The sequence below is a fragment of the Setaria viridis genome, chromosome 1, assembly GCF_005286985.2.
Source record: "Setaria viridis chromosome 1, Setaria_viridis_v4.0, whole genome shotgun sequence".
Classification (NCBI taxonomy): domain Eukaryota; kingdom Viridiplantae; phylum Streptophyta; class Magnoliopsida; order Poales; family Poaceae; genus Setaria; species Setaria viridis.
The window spans coordinates 36,847,420-36,853,504 of record NC_048263.2 but is presented as its reverse complement, the minus strand read 5'-3'; the positions used below and the strand labels follow the sequence as shown (position 1 = coordinate 36,853,504).

At 41.4% G+C, this 6,085-nt stretch overlaps 1 long non-coding RNA gene across 8 annotated transcripts; it reads right to left on the bottom strand.

Annotated features, from left to right (window-relative positions):
• Positions 1 to 245: 245 nt before the first annotated feature.
• Positions 246 to 5,636, bottom strand: LOC117837291 (uncharacterized). 8 transcript variants are annotated; one of them, XR_004636288.2, is made up of 4 exons: positions 5,187 to 5,636; positions 1,389 to 4,316; positions 968 to 1,287; positions 246 to 880 (listed from the first exon to the last, which is right to left on the bottom strand). It is a non-coding gene; the product is annotated as an uncharacterized lncRNA (long non-coding RNA). The 8 variants fall into 8 exon arrangements; XR_004636290.2 differs by having other exon boundaries at positions 968 to 1,597; positions 2,390 to 4,316; XR_004636293.2 differs by having other exon boundaries at positions 968 to 2,557; positions 3,071 to 4,316.
• Between the last annotated feature and the right edge of the window lie 449 nt (positions 5,637 to 6,085).

Here is a 6,085-nt window from a genome sequence, read left to right as displayed (position 1 = left end):
AGCAGCACACTCTCAAGATACACCACACGCACACTACGCACGCACACAATCGCTAGATAGCGGTGTTTTTTGTTGATTTTTTTTTTTGGAGAAAGAGCTAGACAGCGGTGTTAAGTTTGGGACTCCGACCCATGTTATGTTTGCCACTACTGAATAAGTTAGACCAGTGATAAGAGCACATGTACTCCCGTTAATTGAAACCCATTCATTCACATGACATATTCCGTATACAAAAACTGTTGAAATGATTGTGAAACTCATTCATTCACATGACTTATTCCGTATACAAAACTATTGAAACGATTGAGAAACAAGTATACATGCAGATAAAAAGTTAAAAACAAGCTAAGCCTACCACTTTATTCAGATAAACACAATTCATTGACTTAACAATAAACTAATCAAATATAAACTTAGCCCATCTCGTTGTCGTTCTATCTGAGTATGGAATACCATCACTGTGACAGAGAGAAGTATAATTGTGTATACGTGTATATGTACATACACAGGCTCGGTCAATCTGTTGAATTGCCATGTTTGGTATGCAATGCCTGATGATTGTTCAGTGACCATGGCATGCTGGGTTGTTTGGGTCGTAGGTTCCGCAGGATCCCCCTGGACCTGACGACAGTTGCTGCAGGTACAGGCGTTTGAGGAACTGTATGATAGGATGGCCGACTCCGAAGGCAGCCTCGCCGCCGGTCGACCGATCACCTTCCAGCCGCCGCGCCGACCCTGAAACGGCCAACAGCATCAGCACCGCCATCAACAGTGGCAGAACGAATGACTTGCTGATCGACATGGCCATCCTTTCAAACTGGTGCAGTTTCAGTAGCTTGCCAGCTAGGCTTGCACAATAACTGTTATCTGGATGTTTCTTCTGCACGATGAATGTATGCTTAGCTAGTGATCTGCACATGTATATATAGGAGCTTGAAGAGCTCCGCGAAATTTCCAAGCTACTTACCTTCTTAATTACGCGACGTGCGCGACTCGACACTGCGGTAGACGAGACTGCATGTTTGTCAAGTTCCACTACTGGGTCTTCCGAACGAAAAACTGCATGCAGCCACAAAGACTTCCGATCGGTTTACCACCGGCCAACCTCTTCAGCAGCGCGCGGTGCGCCGGTGCCATCTGCCATGGGCGCGCGATATACCACCATGCACGACGCGCGCGCGGAGTGCCGGACCGGCGAGGTGGATCCACGACCGGATCGAGATCGCGGTTCAAGCATGTCAGGCGGGGCGTGACGCGTGAGGCACGGCCGTAGCAAAAGTTGGCCACCTAGTGTAAAGTTCACTAGTGATTTGCAATTCTATTACTGAGTAAGATGTTATTGCAACATAATATTTTGTTAAAAAAACAATATCTCGACAATATTGTACCATTTTCATGAGGAAACTTGAAGCTTTAGTTGAACAATCAAAATTCACAAGAGCCAATTGCACTATGCAAATAAACCAAGTACATTTAGATCTTTGCATTCCTTCTTGCTGAAAGCCTGTTCACCACACTACACACCAGTACCAAGTTTTCGTCTCACAGTTTGCATGATATAGTAGCAAAGTATTTCTTGGGCATCTCTTCATGTGCACTGATAGCGGAAACAACAAATATAATGTCACTCGGATCATAATAGAACGGAAAACATAATCAAATAACATTGGTAGTTCAAAGTTCACAGAAAAGGGATAAACTTGTTTAAGGGAACAATTTTTTAGAGCGACAAAGACAATCTTGCATATGACAGTTTTATGCAATAATGAACTGAAAGCTCTTGTGGTCGAATTAAAAAAAGAAGACCACTTTAAACAATCGAGAGTCGATTCTGTCCATCTGGAACTATAATTGGTGTATCACCAAGGTTATCTACAATGCATTGGCAAATGCATACACATGGCATGACCCTTGAATGATCGGACAAGACGTAGAAACAACAAAACTCAAAGAGAACCTAAATTTTGTGAGGAGCACCAAAATTCTTTTCAATTTTAGCATACAGACCACAATGAGACGTATGACCAACATCTTTGGCCAACAGCTGAGCCATATTAAATTGCTTTGAATTATGTCCATTGCACATCAACTTAACATTGTATTATATATTTGCTACATCAATCCACAAAAACGAATTTGTGATTAATAGCACTATCGTAGTCTGGAATGAATTGATTTTGCATCATTTAATATTCGTACATTTTAAACAAATAAAAAACATGTGAAGATTGGCTAAATGACAACCAATGAATAAAGCATATGGATTGAAGCAGGGACAACTTACTGAGTTCAAGGACGATTAGATAGAAAGCTTACATTTTACACATTATTGGTTCCTTGGTGAAAGGGTAACTTATTGAGTTCAAGGGTGATTAGATAGAAAGCTTACATTTTACACTTTATTGGTTCCTTGGTGAAAAGGTAAGCCTGGACAGTATTGGCCTGTTATTTTGAAAAAAAAAATCTCTGTATCGCTGCATAACGCTGCGCAATATGGTCAGCTATCACGAACGCTTCCCATATCCATGTGAATGCCTGAATGTATGCAGATCATGACCTTAAAAATAAGAACAATGAGCAGAGGAATGTTAGGTACCATGTAGAATAAAAATTAAGGGGAAAACATAATTTGCGATGCCACAGTTGCACATTCAATCGCTATAATTTGCACATGTTCCTCCATCATGCTTCTGTAATTTCAGATAATATGGTGGCAATTAAAGCTAGTTCTAAATTCCCAAGTTAATTCTGATGTATTACGAAACACATTGTAGGAACACTAGCAAGTATAAAATAGGGAAATAATAAAAAAACAATTATTTGTAACGGTTAACGTGCTGGTTTCTTTCCTGGTTCCGAACGTGTGATTATTTCAGTATGAGTCATACCTAATCCTGGTTCATTGAGGCAACGAAAACTGGTAAAATGTCAGACTGAAAACTGATCGCTTTGTATAGTATGGGTTCAAAAATTTGGAGCATGACATTTATATGAAATCTTATTCATGCTCTATATTCTAATCCATGGGGCAGACATAGTGTACATATAATAAACATAGATGAGCTGCTACCTAATCAAACTTTTGTGCAGAATAGGTCCATCATAATCTGATCACCCCCATAAAACCTTATCAGTGCTATACAATGTAATCCATGGGGTGGAACAAACTAAATATGCAGACAATAAGCACAAGTGAACTGCTAATCGAACTTTTTGTGAATTAACTCCATGAAAATCAGATCTCATCTCCACACCTAGGTCTCAACAATGAGCACTTGCTTCTCCATTCTCATCATCCAATTGCTAGTGGAAGCCAATGTCTTTGATCCCTATTTTTAACCAATCAAGTGCTTGATAAATTTATTGTAGCAAGAAAATAGGGTATGTGTTAATGGATGAAGGAGAAGAAATGATTGAGAAAGAGGCCATGAATAAACAAGGGCGTGGGTTACCTGATGGATTGGGGCTCTAGTAGCTGCAAATTTTACTTCAAATGCACAATTCATCAGTTATCCAATGGGGCTGTTGGAGAGATTAAAGTGGCGCACCATTGTGTAGCCACAGAATCAGCATGTAGCGGACTGCATCTTAAAAAAATTCTAGTTGACCATTTTGTTGTGTGCTTACACAGGTTTTCAGAAATCATGAAACATCATGCAATTGCATAAGCTGATTGTGCGGGCTACAGGAATAAATTGGCCATATTATGAGCACAAACTGAATTCCAAGCTAGCACACAGACAAAATATATAGATGTAAAGTATTGTTATACAAAATCTTTACGTATGTAACTTACCAAAGAAGAATTCCTATTCCTCACTTAAGGGTTGAGCATGGCTTCATGAAGTTGAACCAATTCCTTGGCCAGAACAAAATCATGAAGCCTCAGGCCTAAAGGTCAGATATATATGATACTTGAAAACTTTCTTAATCACTTGAAGTATGCAAATATTTCTCTGAACCTAGATTCAAACATGTATGTCATAGCCTCTAATGTGCAATAGCATTTGGAATTTAACTACAAATAAGGAAAAGAAACTCTTGCCTTGATATAGTAACTGCAAAGAGAGGACATTAGATTTTTTTTGTAGTGTTGTTCTTTTCAATTATAGTTAAGTTATGCTCTTGATTACCTCAAGTTTTAAATCTAGGCATTGTTGCTGTATATATCAAAAACTTACATCACAACACTTTGAACTGCACTTTTTGTCCACAAATTCACAGACCAACAATCTCCATATTGAGTATTGGCAATTGATGAGATTCAAACACAAAGAAACAGGACAGGTTACACTCTTGTTCCACGGCTTTAGTTCCTGCAAGCGTGGAGCAGAAAGATATTTTAGATAAATCAGTTGCGTGCAATGCTTTGATTTCTTTCCTAAGCAAGAAGAAAAAGAAGATGCACAAAATGTACAAAGCTTGACATTGAACTTAACCAAGCTCAATGGAATGCATGATTTGGTTAATTAAATTCATTTTGAACCCTAATTTCACTCTGTCCCATGCTGCCTCAAACCAATACATTGTAAATCAGGAACAGATGGGACAAAGTGAAGATGATTATTGTGTTCCAAAGCTGCTGCCATGTGCAAAATTCCTTACCAAGATTACATCTGAATATTAGATCAAGGGAATAGGAAAGCAAATACAGTGAGTCACACCAAGTAGGGGGGCCTGAAAAAGGACCCTTACTCAATGGGATCATTGGTGTAGTCCATCAAACATATGATCCTAGTTGCCACGCAAATATCATTGTAAACAAAAGTCTCAAATTATAATTAGAACAGAGCTCACTTTAGAAGGATGTGTCATGTTTGGTCATCTTCAAAAATAAACTGAAAATTAGAGATACTTAATAATTTTGTTTAAGAAACGAAAGTGTATTATATTAATCTTGGTAATAGAGGTAATGTATGTTAATAATTTTGCCTTTTCAAAAAAAGCCAAGACAGTGGGGGCTCAACCTTAGCCTCCAAGCTGATGACCACTATGCTGAGTGCCCTGAGTTACGAAATTGATTTGCAATCCACACAAAACAAAATACAGATTAAATAATACAAACTATAGATCTACCAAATTGATCTAGGAATGCATCAAAAGGAACAAACAAGCACCATAAAGAAGCTTGGGATGCAGGAAGGAAATTGTTCCTCACAGTAAGGTTTTAAGGACAATGTGCTTACCGCTGCTGTTTGATTGCCGGAGGACAAAGCTGACCACATGACTGCAAAGACGGGCATCATCACTATCTAATGCTATTCACAGGTATCCATTGTTGCCGCAATAGGAGAGTGGCGTGCCCGGCAGGTGCCATTCCAATCGCAGAACGGGACAGCGATAAAGGCAGGCAGCTGGCAAGGACAGATCTCGAACGACAGCCATGGGTGGGGAGGGCGCTAGGAGAGGACGAGAACGACGACGCTGGAAGGGGCGGCGCACTGCAGGAAGGAGAAGGAGGATGGAGTACCACAGGAGGCACATCATAGAGGGATCGGGGCATGGCAGCGGTGGGGAGGCGGCGGCGATGGCCAGAAGGCGGAGCGGTGCTGGGCGACGGCCGAGCGGACGGGGAGATGCGTTTTTTTTTTCGGGAGTCGGAACGGCGGCACTAAGCGATGGTTCGCTGAGGTTCCCCCCGGGGTGTTTATTTTTATATTTTTTTTAAATTTTGCATAAATAAATAGTCGAACAAAAAAATTTGCAGAAATATATCTATGCCGCCGCTTGAAACGGCGGTAACAGGCTAATGCCGTCTCAACCGGCGGTATGAAACAGTAGTAGCTCCCCGCACCCGCCACGTCAGTGCGGAATCTCGCTTACCGACCTCCCATCCGATGGGCCGCACACAGATTCCAATGGCGCGGGGGACAAGGCTGTTCCGCCGTTCGAGACGGCGGTAGCAGGCCCCGCCATTTGAATCGGTGGAAGCAGGAAAGCTACCGTCAGTTCAAACGGTGGTAGCTCCCTAACGCCTTTAAAATGCGCGGTGTGGTCGTCCTCGAACGCACGCCTACTCATTTGGTCCCCCCGCGCCCAGAAGCAGGAGAGCGAGCCCGTGCGAGAGAGGAGGAAGGGAGGGAGG